Raw genomic sequence first — 16,443 nt, 5'->3', positions numbered from 1 at the left:
GCGTTGTAACCAGGATAATTTAGCAGCATAAAGAGAAGTCAAAAGCACGTGGTTTCTATATGGGCTAAACAAAAGAAAGGGAGGATTCACGCAAAAAGGACAAAAAGATGTTAATCTGCATCACATGGTTCCCAAATTTTAAGTATTGGTAGCACTTACCGTGAGAATATTACGCAGCAATAAATATCTATGGGCACCGGTTTGTCACTCATGCCTTCCGCTCACACAGTGGGGTACAGGAAATCATGCCTATTTTGTGCGTAACAACATTACCTCCGCAAGTAGGTTAACAGGTTAAAAACACTGCTCGGAAGAATGTATGTTACCTTTGCCAAGTCAAGGTCATAACAATATGGTGGACGGCATACATACTGCGGCCCACAGAAACAGTCGCTAATGAGGCATCTACGTATAAATACAAGGGTCTTTGTAGAAAAAAACACATAAACGTATTCTCTTACACCAAATAATGATCTTTAAAATAGCATTATGTGACCCCGTTAAAATACAGTGAACTGTAATGGCCTGTTTGCTTCATAAATGAAAACAAGAACAATATAATTCAGTTTATTATTACTAAATTTGAATGAAACTTTTTCACTGATCGCTATTCACATTCTATGTGGATATTGTCACCTATACCGAACAGTTTCACAATTGTGTTTTACTTCACAATATTGACAATACTGACAGGAATTTATATTTTGCATTATGATAAGGAGCAAAGTATTACCATAATACGGTCTCAGTGCTCATGTGTTAGTTTTTGCTTATTATGAATTACTTGTCTATTTGACCTATAATTTTATTTTTTGATTTTAAATTTGACTTCATATTTGTGCCCTTAATTTCTTTGTAATTTTTGTATTTTGCCTTTTTTAATGAATACATTGTTTGTATTATTATATATGCATATTTTAAAATATGTCTATAGTCACAGTCAATTTCCTACAAAACTAGTTAAACATTTTTAAACATTCCGATCAGAACATCAAACAGGTTCTCCCACTCAGTGACGCACCCACTGAGAAACCTGATCAAAGTGCTCTAGTAATTGGCGATTCTATTGTACGGAACGTGAAAATAGAGACACCAGCCACCATAGTCCAATGCTTACCGAGCCAGAGCGCCTGACATCTTGTCAAATTTAAAAGTGCTGGCTAATGCTAAACGTAAATTTCGTAAGATTGTTATTCACGCCGGCGCTTAATGATGTTCGACTTCGCCAGTCGGAGATCACTAAAAATAATATTAAAGAGGTGTGTGAATTTGCAAGCACGATGTCGGACAATGTAATATGCTCTGGTCCCCTCCCTGCTTACCGGGGTGATGAGATTTACAGCAGATTGCTGGGTCTCAATGGCTGGATGTCTAAGTGGTGCCCGCAGAACAACATAGGCTTTATAGACAATTGGATGAGTTTCTGGGGCAGACCTGACCTGTTGAAAAGAGATGGTCTTCATCCTCTTGGGGTGGTGCCGCTCTTCTATCTAGAAATATGGCATATAGTCTTATAGCTCCAACATGACCAACTAGTGCCCAGGTCAGGAAGCAGACAGACCGGCTAAACCGTCAGCTGCCTCACGTCACAGAAGGCAGTTAATTCTCAGCACATTCTCAGAGACTCTTTCACCTAGATATCACACTATAGAGACTGTGTCTATTCCCCGAATTAGAATATGCAGAGAACGTCCAAACCTAATCAAAAGCAATAATTTAATTAATGTCCAACAAATTAAAACTACCTATAATTCAAATAAGCAAACGATAAAACTTGGCTCGCTAAATATTAGATCACTTTCCACAAAAGCACTTTATGTATATGATTTGATCAATGATCAGAAGCTAGATTTGCTTTGTTTGACAGAAACCTGGCTAAAACCAGATGATTATATTACTCTAAATGAATCTACCCCCCAAAATTATTTCTATAAAAATGAGCCACGCTTAAAAGGTAGAGGGGGGAGGTGTTGCTACAATTTATAACAATATTCTTAGTTCTTCTCAGAGGGCAGGCTTTAAGTATAACTCATTTGAAGTTTTGGTGCTGCATATAACATTATCTACAGAATCATGTGCTAGTGATAAATCTTCTGTTATGTTTGTACTGGCTACAGTATACAGGCCACCAGGGCACAGCACAGATTTCATCAAAGAATTTGCTGATTTTCTAACTGAGTTAGTACTGGCCGCAGATAAAGTCTTAATTGTTGGCGATTTTAATATCCATGTTGATAATGAAAAGACTCATTAGGATCAGCTTTCTTAGACATTTTGAACTCCATTGGGGTTAGACAACACGTCTCTGGACCTACTCATTGTAGAAATCATACTCTAGATCTAATACTGTCACATGGAATGGATGTTAAAATGGTTGAAGTACTGCAGCAAAGTGATGACATTTCAGATCACTATCTAGTCTTGTGTGAACTCTGTATAGTTAAACCTGTAAACTCTGCACCTTATTACAAGTATGGTAGAACCATCACTTCCACCACAAAAGAAAGCTTTCTAAATAACCTTCCTGACTTATCTCAATTCCTTAGCTCATCCAATACGACGCAAAAACTTGATGATGTAACAGAAACTATGCACTCTCTTTTTTCTAGCACTTTAGAAAAGTTGCTCCTTTGGACTTTAAAAAAGATAAAAGAAAACAATCTGACTCCATGGTATAATGACAACACACGCACCCTAAAGAGAGCAGCCCGGAAAATGGAGCGCAGGTGGAGAAAAACCAAATTAGAAGTATTTCGTATTGCCTGGCGGGAGAGTATGCTGTCATACAGAAAAGCATTAAAAATAGCAAGATCTGATTATTTTTCATCCCTTTTAGAAGAAAACAAACACAACCCCCGGTATTTATTCAGTACAGTAACTAAATTAACAAAAAATAAAGCATCAACAGGTGCTAATATTCCCCAAGAGCATAGCTGCAATGAGTACATGAATTTCTTTACTTCTAAGATTGATACCATCAGAGATAAAATTGTAACTATGCAGCCACAACTACAGTTTCACATCAGATAGTGAGCTTTAGATCCCCTGAGGAACAATTACACTCTTTCTCTATTATAGGAGAAGAAGACTTGTACAAACTTGTTAAATTATCTAAACCAGCAACATGTATGTTAGACCCTGTTCCATCTAAACTATTAAAAGATCTGCTTCCAGAAGTCATAGATCCTATTTTGAACATTATTAATTCATCATTGTCATTAGGTTATGTTCCCAAAACCTTTAAACTGGCTGTAGTTAAACCTCTCATTAAGAAACCACATCTTGATCCCAAAGACTTTTTAAATTACAGACCAATCTCTAATCTCCCTTTTCTGTCAAAGATACTAGAAAAGGTAGTATCCTCACAACTGTATTCCTTTTTAGAAAAAAATGGTGTCTGTGAGGATTTCCAATCAGGTTTTAGACCGTACCATAGTACTGAGACTGCTCTCATTAGAGTTACTAATGACCTGCTTCTATCATCTGATCGTGGTTTTATCTCGTTATTAGTGCTATTAGATCTTAGCGCAGCATTCGATACTATCGATCACAACATTCTCTTGGATAGACTAGAAAACTATGTTGGCATTAGAGGAAGCGCCTTAGCATGGTTTAAATCATATCTATCTGACCGCTATCAGTTTGTGGCATTAAATGAGGAGGTATCATATCGATTAAAAGTGAAATATGGAGTTCCTCAAGGCTCAGTGCTAGGACCGTTACTTTTCAACCTGTACATGTTACCTCTGGGAGATATTATCAGGAGTCATGGTGTTAGTTTTCACTGCTATGCTGATGATACTCAGCTCTATATTTCAGCGCAGCCTGGTGATACACACCAAATTGAGAATCTAACAGAATGCATAGTCGATATAAAAAGCTGGATGATGAGTAACTTCTTAATGTTAAATTCTGAAAAACAGAGGTGCTAATAATTGGACCTAAAACCCCACATATAATAATCTAGAACACAGCCTATCACTTGATGGCTGCTCTGTTAATTCTTCATTGTCAGTTAGGAACCTAGGTGTGCTGTTTGACCGCAATCTTTCCTTTGAAAATCATGTTTCTAGCATCTGTAAAACTGCGTTTTTCCATCTTAAAAATATATCTAAATTACGACCTATGCTTTCAACCTCTAATGCAGAAATATTAATTCATGCGTTTATGACCTCAAGGTTAGATTATTGCAATGCTTTATTGGGTGGTTGTTCTGCACGCTTAATAAACAAACTTCAGCTAGTCCAAAACGCAGCAGCCAGAGTCCTTACTAGAACAAGGAAGTATGATCATATTAGCCCAGTTCTGTCAACACTGCACTGGCTCCCTATCAAACATCGAATAGATTTTAAAATCTTATTAATTACCTATAAAGCCCTGAATGGTTTAGCTCCTCAATCCTTCAGCGAGCTCTTATCACATTATAGTCCTGCACGTCCGCCATGCTCTCAAAACTCTGGCCATTTGATACTACCTAGAATATCAAAAAATCAACTGCGGGCAGCAGATCATTTTCCTATCTAGCACCTAAACTCTGGAACAATCTCCCTAACTCTGTTCGGGAAGCAGACACACTCTGCCAGTTTAAATCTAGATTAAAGACACATCTTTTTAACTTAGCCTACACATAACACACCAACACGCCTTTTATTATTCAAACCATAAAGGATTTTTAGGCTGCATTACTTAGATTTGCTGGAACCGGGAACACTATCTCCTAAAATACGATGTACTTGTGACATCGTAAAAGAATGGCATCTACGCTAATATTAGTCCTGTCTCTTTCTCAATCTGCTTTCACAGTTTGTATCCAGACTAGATGGTGGATCAGCACCCAGAGATTATGTTCATCAGAGACCAGAACACCTAGATGCGCCCCGTGGACCAATCACCAGATCCTGATGCACACACGCACACGCACACACTAAGTCATTTACACTACCTGACACAGCTGCGTTTAAAATTGAACTGGAAGTTAAGTGCTAAGCGTCCGGTCAGAGGAGAACTGACCCCAACTGAGTCTGGTTTCTCCCAAGGTTTTTTTTCTCCATTCTGTATGCATGGGGTTTTGTTCCCTTGCCGCTGTCGCCTCTGGCTTGCTTGGTTGGGGACACTTAACTTCTAGTGACTATCGTTGAATTGACTACAGAGACCGTCTCTGCATTTAATAAGAAATTGGTCACTCTCGTCATTATACATCCATGTCATTATACTGTACAGTGCTTTGATGCAACCTGTGTTGTTAAAAGCGCTATATAAATAAAAATTATTGATTAATTGATTGATTTTTATGTACAGTATATGCATATTTTGCTATTAATGTCAAATATATTTTGCATTAATTGTTCTTTAGTTTTTTATTGATCTGTTGTTTTTCAGTTGATTATGTCATATCCAATGCTACATGGGTCTGTAGTTCTTTCTCTCAACAAAGCTGTTACAGTTTAGTACATTATTTGTCCAAATACTGTTTAAATGCTGTTTTAGTTTGTGAAAACTTTAAGACATTTTCAAAATCTCATAAAATGGATTTCAGAACAAAGTGGGTGGGTGCTGTTGCTCTCTCCTTTAACATTTGCATGTTTATTTATTTGTCATCAACTACTGGATAGATTTGACCTTTGATTTTATTTATTTTCCCGGGTGCTTTTCCCTGTCTCAATTATAAAAGCACATTATACTACTTTAAATACAAAACAAAACATTTATTTACACAATTAATATACATATATACAATTATATTTAGCTTCTATCTGATCCCATCAGAGCTTCAAGGTTTCAGCTGGCGCTGCATGTTCAGCTCCTCCAGCATCTACACAGAGCTCCTCACAGACTGAAGAAGAGGAGAGAAAGCTGATGTTCTTCTCCTCTTTTCTTTTGGTGCCCAGAGGAAGCTGTTCTCTACAGTTTCTGTGTCAGTACAAATCATTCAAGCCATTTATCTAGACTGATCCTGACCATACAACCCAACCAAAGACTGCAGTGATTGTGATTTCTGTAAAGTCATTGTCCACCTGTTCAGTTTAACCAGGGGTGGAGCTCAATGTCATCTAAAGTGGGCCGATCTGCCGCCTCTGCACTGAGACACCAGCTGATCAACTGACGGCACTCTGTTACACACAACACAGCACTTGTGTTCAGCAACACAAAACAACAAACGTCACAGGATTTGTGTCTCTTGCCTGTAGACAGCTTTCGAGGGCGCAGTATGCTTTGGAGGTGACTCTCCGTGTGACTCTGAAGGGCAACCACCCGCACAGGATTTTATAGAGAGTCACCCCGACTGACCAAACAGTAGCCGGTCCTGCATGATAGCGACGCTGACCGAACCATTCAGGAGGGGCGTACTGAAGAGTGCCTGAGAGACACAGCAACAACAGAAAGACTCCAGTCCAAAATATCTTTCAACGGTTTCTCTTTGTTTGATCATCATCAACGTACAAACACATCCACAGAGTGATGTAGAGAGATCTTTCTTGCTGTAACGATAAAACTACCTGAAAACCATCTGTAGGCTGAGTCCTTTACTAGGTCTCCACAGCCAAAGTCCAGCAGCTTGACTTCATGTGAGTCCGTGGAAATCAGCAGGTTCTGGGGCTTGACGTCCCGGTGCAGGACTCGCGGCTTTCGCAGTGTTTCAACGCGCTGATGAGCTGCTGCAGCACTTTCTCTGGCCAGGCTCTCATCCAGGTAGCCGTTCTCCTCACAGAAACTCTGGAGATCTTGGCAAGGAACCGGACGCTCCAGGATCATGATGTATTGAGCGGGACTGTCAAACCACTCCACGAGCTGCAGGACATTGGGGCAGGCAGGAGCTGAATTCACCAGAGTCATCAATGCCACCTCCAGCGGCAGCCGGCCATGTCCTTCCTGCAGGGACAAATGCTGCGTTATATCCAGATGTGTTCAAACCAATGAGAAACAGAACAGATTCACTCACAACTTTCAGTCTCCTCTGCGTGACTTTAGAGACATATTTGATGGCAACCTGTAGACAGAACAAGCTCCTGTATAACATTTACTGATCTCAATTCTTAGGCTTCTTGAATGAATAACAGAAGAAAATTTCTTACTGGCAGTCCATCAGACCTGCGTGTCCCAGCAAACACAGAGCCGAATCCACCTCTTCCCAGCAATGAACCCTTCACATATGTTTCTGTAACATAAGATCATAAGAAATGTCTGCGAGAGAAAACACGTTGTAGTATCTAAAACTGTTCAGTAACAAGTCTTCTCATAATCTGAGCCTGATTTCTTTAATTTAAGTCTATTCTGACCTTCTGCGAGAGCGTTGGCAGGTCTTCTGCATGAGGTGGATGGACGCTGATCTCCCTGACTGCCGCTCTGCCACTTCCTCTTCCTGTTAGTCTGATCCGCTGACACAGAAACGGCCAACTCAGAAGGTAGAGGTGCTATATAGCCAGGCAGCTCTTGACTCGGTGTCTGGGTTTGGTTTGGCAGCGGTTCCTGGGTCGTGGTCACCAGAGACACGTCTCTCCCAACCTCCTGAACAGCAGCACTCCTGGATCTGGAGCGGCCTGAAGATGGAGCATTTCATCCATACAATAACTAAAGGTCCTATTATAATAACCAGATATCACATACCAATAACACAAATAATAAACAACTGAAATATAAAACACTCACCGCGTCTTTCAGCCATGTGAGCCATTTAAACCAAACCAAACTCCAATAAATAGAAATACAAAGCAAGAAAAATAACAAAATAGCAACAAACTAAATCAATTAGCTGAAAGAAATAATAAATGTATACTGTCCTCGGAAAAACAACGAACAAAACAGAAAAAACCCTCCAAACTTCTTCAAAATTAAGAGAAGAACAGTTAAATAAGTATTCTCAGGATAAATATCTGCAAAAGTCTCTTTGAGGTCGCCTCATCTCTCATAAGACATTTATATTCAGAAAGAATTCATTTAGGTGCACTCTGTCGCTATAGCAACTAAAATTGAATCAAACAGACGTCGCGTGCGTGAGCGCGCATACATGAAAAAAAAAAAAAAAAAAAAAACCTTTCTTTATTTTTAACTATTTATTTAAATTTGTGAGATTTATGTAAACACAAAGTTTTTCCTATGTGATTTTATATTGACACACATTTAAAAAATATAAAAATATATTAATATCGGATTTTCTTTATGCACAGCATCGCTTAGTTAATGTTAATTGGTGTAGTTATTATTTAATTATCATAACTTTTTATTAGAAATGTAATTATAGTTGTGTAATTCATATTATATTTATTTGACAGGTATTCTTTTACGAATCAATTTACAAATTAATTTAAAATCAATTACGGAGCAAAATACATATGCTGTTGAAACGGAACAAGCAATGTGTAATTAAGAATGTTAATTAATCACATATATAATTTTCATTTGAAGTGATTAAGTATTTTATTAAAAATTAATTTAATCGATTTAACATTGTCGTCATATATTTATTGTTTTATGATTCGAATCACGTGACCTGACCGTTTCTCTTAGCTAGTCCATAGAAATATGAATATAAAACCGCAGGTAGGTTAAGTTATTAATAATAACTTAAATATTAATCTCAAAATCCCGTTCAAATAATATTTATCACGTCTACACTTACTCATATTGATATTCATCAAATTCATATTTTCAGTTAAGGAATAGAGACTTTTCTACTACTAACAAAATTGATCGTATGAAGATAATTTTGACAATGATGTGAAGAAAAGGCTGTTTTAATTTAGCCAGAGCTCATAATAAAACAATATAAACATACGGATAATAATAATAATAATAATAATAATAATAATAATAATAATAATAATAATAATAATAAATAGCTTATATAAAAATAATCAATAAAAAATCTGAACAAACGCAAACCATCCCAATCATGGATTAAGATATTTGATGTAACTAGGTCTATTTGTGAATAAAACGGACGACGCACGCGACGTCGCCATAGCAACGAGTGTAATGATATGAATTCCGCTGAAAATATAAACACTGTCTGTTTTGAGAGACGAGACGAGACGACTTCAAAGACTTTGGAGAGTATTTTCTGCGCAAAACTGGGATTTTTGGACTTTGGAAGATTTCTATACGCAGAGAGTTCAGATTATTTCTGAGAACACTTTTATTATATTATATTTTTTTCATTTGGAAGAAGTTCGAGGCGTTTTCAATTGTTTCTACTTCAGAGGAGTATTTCTGAGGACAGTATTTATTTACTTGTTCGTTCATTCATTTCATTAGTTTGGTCAGTTATTTTATTTTATTTTATTTTATTTTATTTTAATTTTATTTTTATTTTTATTTTTATTTTTGATTTATTGAGTTTGGTTTGGTTTAAATGGCTCACATGGCTGAAAGACGCGGTAAGTGTTTTATATTTCAGTTGTTTATTATTTGTGTTATTGGTCTGTGATATCTGGTTATTATAATAGGACCTTTAGTTATTGTATGGATGAAATGCTCCATCTTCAGGCCGCTCCAGATCCAGGAGTGCTGCTGTTCAGGAGGTTGGGAGACGTGTCTCTGGTGACCACGACCAGGAACCGCTGCCAAACCAAACCCAGACTCCGAGTCAAGAGCTGCCTGGCTATATAGCTCCTCTACCTTCTCAGTTGGCCATTTCTGTGTCAGCGGATCAGACTAACAGGAAGAGGGAAGTGGCAGAGCGGCAGTCAGGAGATCAGCGCCCATCCACCTCATGCAGAAGACCTGCCAAACGCTCTTGCAGAGGTCAGAATAGACTTACATTAAAGAAATCAGGCTCAGATTATGAGAAGACTTGTTACTGAACAGTTTTAGATACTACAACGTGTTTTCTCTCGCAGACATTTCTAGTGATCTTATGTTACAGAAACATATGTGAAGGGTTCATTGCTGGGAAGAGGTGGATTCGGCTCTGTGTTTGCTGGGACACGAAGATCTGATGGACTGCCAGTAAGACATTTCCTTCTGTTATTCATTCAAGAAGCCTAAGAATTGAGATCAGTATATGTTATACAGGAGCTTGTTCTGTCTACAGGTTGCCATCAAATATGTCTCTAAAGTCACGCCGCAGAGGAGACTGAAAGTTGTGAGTGAATCTGTTCTGTTTCTCATTGGTTTGAACACATCTGGATATAACGCAGCATTTGTCCCTGCAGGAAGGACATGGCCGGCTGCCGCTGGAGGTGGCATTGATGACTCTGGTGAATTCAGCTCCTGCCTGCCCCAATGTCCTGCAGCTCGTGGAGTGGTTTGACAGTCCCGCCAATACATCATGATCCTGGAGCGTCCCGTTCCTTGCCAAGATCTCCAGAGTTTCTGAGGAGAACGGCTACCTGGATGAGAGCCTGGCAAAGAAAGTGCTGCTGCAGCTCATCAGCGCGCTTGAAACACTGCGCAGAGCCGCGAGTCCTGCACCGGGACGCCAAGCCCCAGAACCTGCTGATTTCCACGGACTCACATGAAGTCAAGCTGCTGGACTTTGGCTGTGGAGATCTAGTAAAGGACTCGGCCTACAGATGGTTTTCAGGTAGTTTTATCGTTACAGCAGGAAAGATCTCTACATCACTCTGTGGATGTGTTTGTACGTAGATGATGATCAAACAAAGAGAAACCGCTGAAAGATATTTTGGACTGCAGTCTTTCTGTTGTTGCTGTGTCTCTCAGGCACTCTTCAGTACGCCCCTCCTGAATGGTTCGGTCAGCGCCGCTATCATGCAGGACCGGCTACTGTTTGGTCAGTCGGGGTGACTCTCTATAAAATCCTGTGCGGGTGGTTGCCCTTCAGAGTCACACGGAGAGTCACCTCCAAAAGCATACTGCGCTTCCCTCGAAAGCTGTCTACAGGCAAGAGACACAAATCCTGTGACGTTTGTTGTTTTGTGTTGCTGAACACAAGTGCTGTGTTGTGTGTAACAGAGTGCCGCCAGTTGATCAGCCGCGTGTCTCAGTGCAGCGGCGGCAGATCGCCCACTTTAGATGACATTGAGCTCCACCCCTGGTTAAACTGAACAGGTGGACAATGACTTTACAGAAATCACAATCACTGCGGTCTTTGGTTGGGTTGTATGGTCAGGATCAGTCTAGATAAATGGCTTGAATGATTTGTACTGACACAGAAACTGTAGAGAACAGCTTCCTCTGGGCACTAAAAAAGAAAGAGGAGAAGAACATCAGCTTTCTCCTCTTCTTCAGTCTGTGAGGAGCTCTGTGTAGATGCTGGAGGAGCTGAACATGCAGCGCCAGCTGAAACCGAGCTCTGATATAATTGTATATATGTATATTAATTGTGTAAATAAATAATTTGATTTTGTTTTGTATTTAAAGCAGCATAATGTGCTTTACAATTAGGTCAGGGAAAAGCACCCAGAAATTAGAAAAATTATAAAGAAAAAACAAAAGGTCAAATCTATCCAGTATGTGTTGACAGATGCACAGAATGCATATCACTAAAATATTTTGTAAAACAAAATAATTATTAACTAAAATAAATAAAATTATATTTTTTGAGTACTACTGTACTGTAGTGACCACTACTTGTGTTGGACCACTCCAACCTCGTATAATTCAGTTGTTTTGTAGGCCCCTATTGTAATATGTAAGAAATATCACCAGCTTCATGAGAACTTGTAACGTTTAATGAAGTGAAATTTTATTACAAATATTAATATTCAAAATATAATACTATTTATATAATTATCTTTTTAAGCTGTCTACAGTAGTTAAACAAGATTTTGGCAATAGTCTTTTTTGTGAATATTTTATTTGCTCATGTCATTAGATACAAATATCGAATATCGTGACCACTACTTGTGTTGGACCACTCCAACCTCAGATAATTCAATTTGTAGCGGACCCGTCCGAATGATGGCCGAAACTTTTACTGATGTTTCCAGACTTTTATTTCTGTTCCCTTCGTCTTCAGAAATCACCGTAAGAGCTGAACAAAGTGATACAAAACGTATATCAACATTACCTGACATATTCAGCGATGCTGACAAAAACACTTGTATTTAATCAACAGCGTATAAAAAACACAAACCTTATGCCTTTTCGGGGGGTTGCTAAATAAACTTGTTACATCCCTTTCGTGAACGAGTTTTAAGCCGTCATGAAGCGCTCACTCTCCCATTCCTTTTCTTTAGCGTCATGTTAGAAAAGCTGATTTTGTTTCAAAATAAAAGTCCCCCATAAACAACGAAAATAATTTGGTCATTAAACATTAAATATTACAAAGGCAACACCAAACAAAATAAATTAAAATTAACTCTTATTAAAGCCTGTTACACTCCCACCAAATTATCAATGTTTCTCAAACATGACTAATTTCACTTATAACTCTTGTGTGCATCAAGTGCAATAAAGTCCTTTTGAAGATGCATTCACTCCGCTTCCAATAATAAGACCAACTTCTGAGCTGGCCTTTCTACTATTGAGGTTTTATGAACTCGTTCTCCTTTCTTGTTTAGTCCTTTGTCACCAAGTGCTATTTTGGCCTTTCTTACCAGTCCATCCGAACTCAGAACAGTCTCAGTAATCCTTCCAAGCCTCCATTCACTCCTTGGTAAGGTTTCATCGATATCCATGACTATGTCACCAATTTGAAAGTTCCTTTTTGGAGCATGCCAGCATTGTCGAAAGCAGCGATGTTGTGGAGATACTCTTTTTCCATCTGCTCCAAAACTGTTCAGTAAGATACTGCACACGCCTCCATCTCTTCCTCATATACACATCCTCTCTTATGAACTTTCCTGGTGGAGGTAGGGCTGTGGTGGATTTCATGGTAATCAGATGATTAGGTGTGAGTGGTTCTAAGCTCTTGGGGTCATTCAGGTTGTCAACTGTAAGGGGTCGACTATTGATTATTGCCATGGCTTCATAAAGCAAGGTGCGCAATGAAGCATCATCTAGCCTGCCTGCTGAAAGGGTGATGGTAGCACTAAGAACACTCCTTACAGTTTTGATTTGCTGTTCCCATACACCCCTGCATGACTAGAATGGGGTGCATTCAAAACGAAATCACATTGTTTGTCGGTCAGAAAAGTAGAGAGCCTTTCTGGATCGAGCTCCTGCAGTGCCAAGTTCAGTTCGTTCTTTGCACCCTACGAAATTGGTACCTTGGTCACATCTGATCTGTCGTGACTGTGCCTCGAATTGCGATAAAGCACCATAGACTGTTAATAAACGCATCTGTGGACATATCTTCTAACATTTCTATATGAATAGCTCTTGAACACAGACATGTTAGAAGCAGACCATACCGTTTGTGATGTTTCCTTCCTTCTTTAGTCACAAAAGGACCAAAGCAGTCCATTCCACAATACATAAAAGGTGGAGAAGGCTCTACGCTGTTCTGAGGAAGATCGCTCATCCTTTGTCCTTCAGCAGGTCTTCTCAGTCTTCTACATGTTACACAGTTGCGAATGTAAGATGAGACCGCTCGATTTATTCCAGGTATCCAATAGCCACACGATCTGATTTCATTTGTTGTGAAACCCTTGCCTTGATGTTTTACAGTTTCGTGACAGTGTGCTATTATCAACTTGGTTACATGATGCTCTTTAGGAAGGATTAGTGGATGCTTAAATGAGTCAGCGTCCGATGAGCGATTTAGTCTACCTCCCACTTTGATCATACCATCTTTGGCATCTATGAAGGCATCCAAGTAATGAAGTTTACTGTTACTTGGAAGTTGTTTTCCTTGACTCAACAGATCAATCTCTTTCTGATACGTTTGCCTTTGTACTCTCTCTTAGAATCAAGCATCTAGCATCCTCTTGTTCACTTACAGAAGCCGGTGAACTTGCTTTATTCCTCTTGATCCATCTCAGAAGACGTGCAATGGCTTTGGTAGCTTTAGACCAAGAAGAGAACTTGGATAAGTGATCCACAAGATCTTTGCTTTCTGTGGTCTTTGTTTGTAATGTCTGAATTTTCTTTACTTCTGGGTCTCCTACTGGGAGATCCAGCACAACATCTGAGGTTGTTATTTCCCTTTCCCACAAGAATGAGGGACCAGAGAACCAGTTAGATGAGAGCAGTTCATTTATTGTCCTTCCTCTAGAAGCAATGTCTGCTGGATTTTCATCCATTGGGACATACAGCCATTGTTCAGGTTCTGTACTTTGACGTATTTTTGAACTCTATTGGCTACAAACGTGTAGAAAACGATTTGAGCGCCATTATTTATGTAACCCAAAACCACCTTTGAGTCAGTCCAAAAGAATTCGTCAACATTAGTGAGGTTAAGCTCTTCTCTGAGCATATTGCTCATCCTGACTGATACCACAGCTGCCGTTAACTCTAGTCTCGGTATAGTAATGATCTTTGAAGGAGAGACCCGGGCTTTGCCAATGAGAAAAGTGCAATGAATTTCATCATTCTCATTTATCATTCTCAGATAGGAACACTGACCGTAACCACAGGTACTTGCATCAGAGAAATTATGCATTTCGGTTTTCACAATCTTGCCGAATTCAGATGGTACATAACATCGTGGTATATTCACATTTCCCAAATTGACGAAGTCATTCTGCCATCTCTCCCACCGTGGGCTGAGAGCAGGGGAGAGCGGATCATCCCAGCCTGTACCTTGGCGACACATTTCTTGCAAAATCCTCTTGCCATTCAGAACGTACGGAGCTACAAAGCCCAAAGGATCATATATGGACGCAACAGTAGACAGTATACCACGGGCGTGTTGTAGGTTGACCTTTAGTGGTATATGAAATTTAAAGCTGTCACTCTGTATGTTCCAATGGATGCCCAAAGCTCTTTCAAGCAGCATGTCATTGAAGGTGAGATCTTTGTTTCAAAGTTTACAGCGCATTCTGATGCTGGTATATTCTGCAAAAACAGTGTTGTTGTTTGATACAAACTTATGAAGTCTAAGACCACCTTTGCACACAGCTCCCGTGCTTCCTTTGTCAACTGAATGGCCTCTTCTACTGTCTCTGCACTTGTAACTCCATCATCGACATAAAAATCTCTAATGATGAACTGAGCACCTAATGTGTGTGTTTGGCTGTGTTCATTGGCTAAGTATCTTAGTCCATAGTTCGCGTAACCGGCGAAGACACTGCACCAAACAGATGCACTTTCATTCGGTAATCTTGAAGTACTGAATTTGCATCTCCATCTTTCCACCACAAAAAGCGCAGATAATCCCGATCCTTTTCTTGGACATGGAACTGGTGGAACATTTTCTCAATGTCACAAGTTACTGCTATTGGATGCCTTCTGAACCTTACAAGGACTCCTGTGAGATTGTTTATCATGTCTGGTCCTGTTAGTAAATGTTCATTGAGGCTTGTACCTTTGAATTGTGCTGAACAGTCAAAGACTACCCGTAACTTATCTGGCTTCTTTGGATGGTAGATGTCATGATGGGGTATGTACCACTTTTCACCATCGGTTGCATCATCATCCACTGCTTCTACGTCACCTCTTTCAATGATGTCATTCATATAAGTAACATAGTCTGTTTTGTACTTCTCATTTTTACAGAACTTCTTGTTCAAATGATTGAGTCTGATGACTGCAAGCGCTCTGTTGTCAGGCAAGTATGGTCTCTGTTTAAATGGAAGAGGCATTTCATAATGTCCTTGAGCATTTTTTCCTTATTCCTTCCTTGAGTTTATCTAGAAACTTGATATCCTCTTGAGAGACTGTCCTTTCATCTGCTGTAACATCCTTAAAGTCTGACTCAAGTATCCGAACTGCATCCACAGGTGTCAAAGCTGGTATCTCCTTTGTAGCTATTCTGTGACAAACACTGAATCCAACCAATCCATTAATGCTTGGTGCTGAGCAGCCCACAATACTCCATCCTAAGTCTGTTAGAATAGCATATGGTTCCTCATCCTTACCTAGTATGACTTGCTTGGGAGCTAGCATTCTGGGGCAGTTGTAGCCGATCAGTAAACCTACTTCACAACTAAGAAGTGGTGGCATTTTGTCTGCAATTATCTTCAGATGACTCCAGTTCTCAGCTTTATCCTGTGTTGGTATGTGATCACGATTAACAGGTATACACTCCTTTGTATAAACTGGAGGAAGACTGATATGTACTGATGAATTGTAACCTCTGACACGAAGACCAGATACTCTTTTACTCTTAATGATCATGTTGTCTCCAATCATTGTGGTTAATTTGAGTTTCACTGGGTGACTGTCCGTTTGTAGCGTATTACTAACTTCTTCATCAATGAAAGTAGTGTCACTCTGTGTGTCTAGTAAAGCATACACAAACTGTTCAATGGATGGATTTTTAACTGACGACACCCATACCGGTACAATCATAGATGTAATGACTGACTGATCTTCACTGGTGATATTAAGTGACATAGCATTTGTAGTTTCACACTCAAGTGCATGTACATTGCTTACCATGGGCAATGGTCGTTCTCTGTTTCCGTCTTTGTCATAACTGTAATCATGAAGACATGTGGG

General features: G+C 39.4%; 2 pseudogenes; one reads left to right on the top strand and one right to left on the bottom strand.

The window, feature by feature from the left end:
* Positions 1-5,787: 5,787 nt before the first annotated feature.
* Positions 5,788-7,672, bottom strand: LOC122334778 (annotated as a pseudogene).
* Positions 7,673-9,349: 1,677 nt separating this feature from the next.
* LOC122334782 lies at positions 9,350-11,003 on the top strand (annotated as a pseudogene).
* Positions 11,004-16,443: the final 5,440 nt, after the last annotated feature.

The sequence above is a fragment of the Puntigrus tetrazona genome, unplaced genomic scaffold, assembly GCF_018831695.1.
Source record: "Puntigrus tetrazona isolate hp1 unplaced genomic scaffold, ASM1883169v1 S000000644, whole genome shotgun sequence".
Taxonomy (NCBI): domain Eukaryota; kingdom Metazoa; phylum Chordata; class Actinopteri; order Cypriniformes; family Cyprinidae; genus Puntigrus; species Puntigrus tetrazona.
Note: the sequence above shows the minus strand (reverse complement) of the source record. Positions and strands in the feature narration are given on the sequence as shown.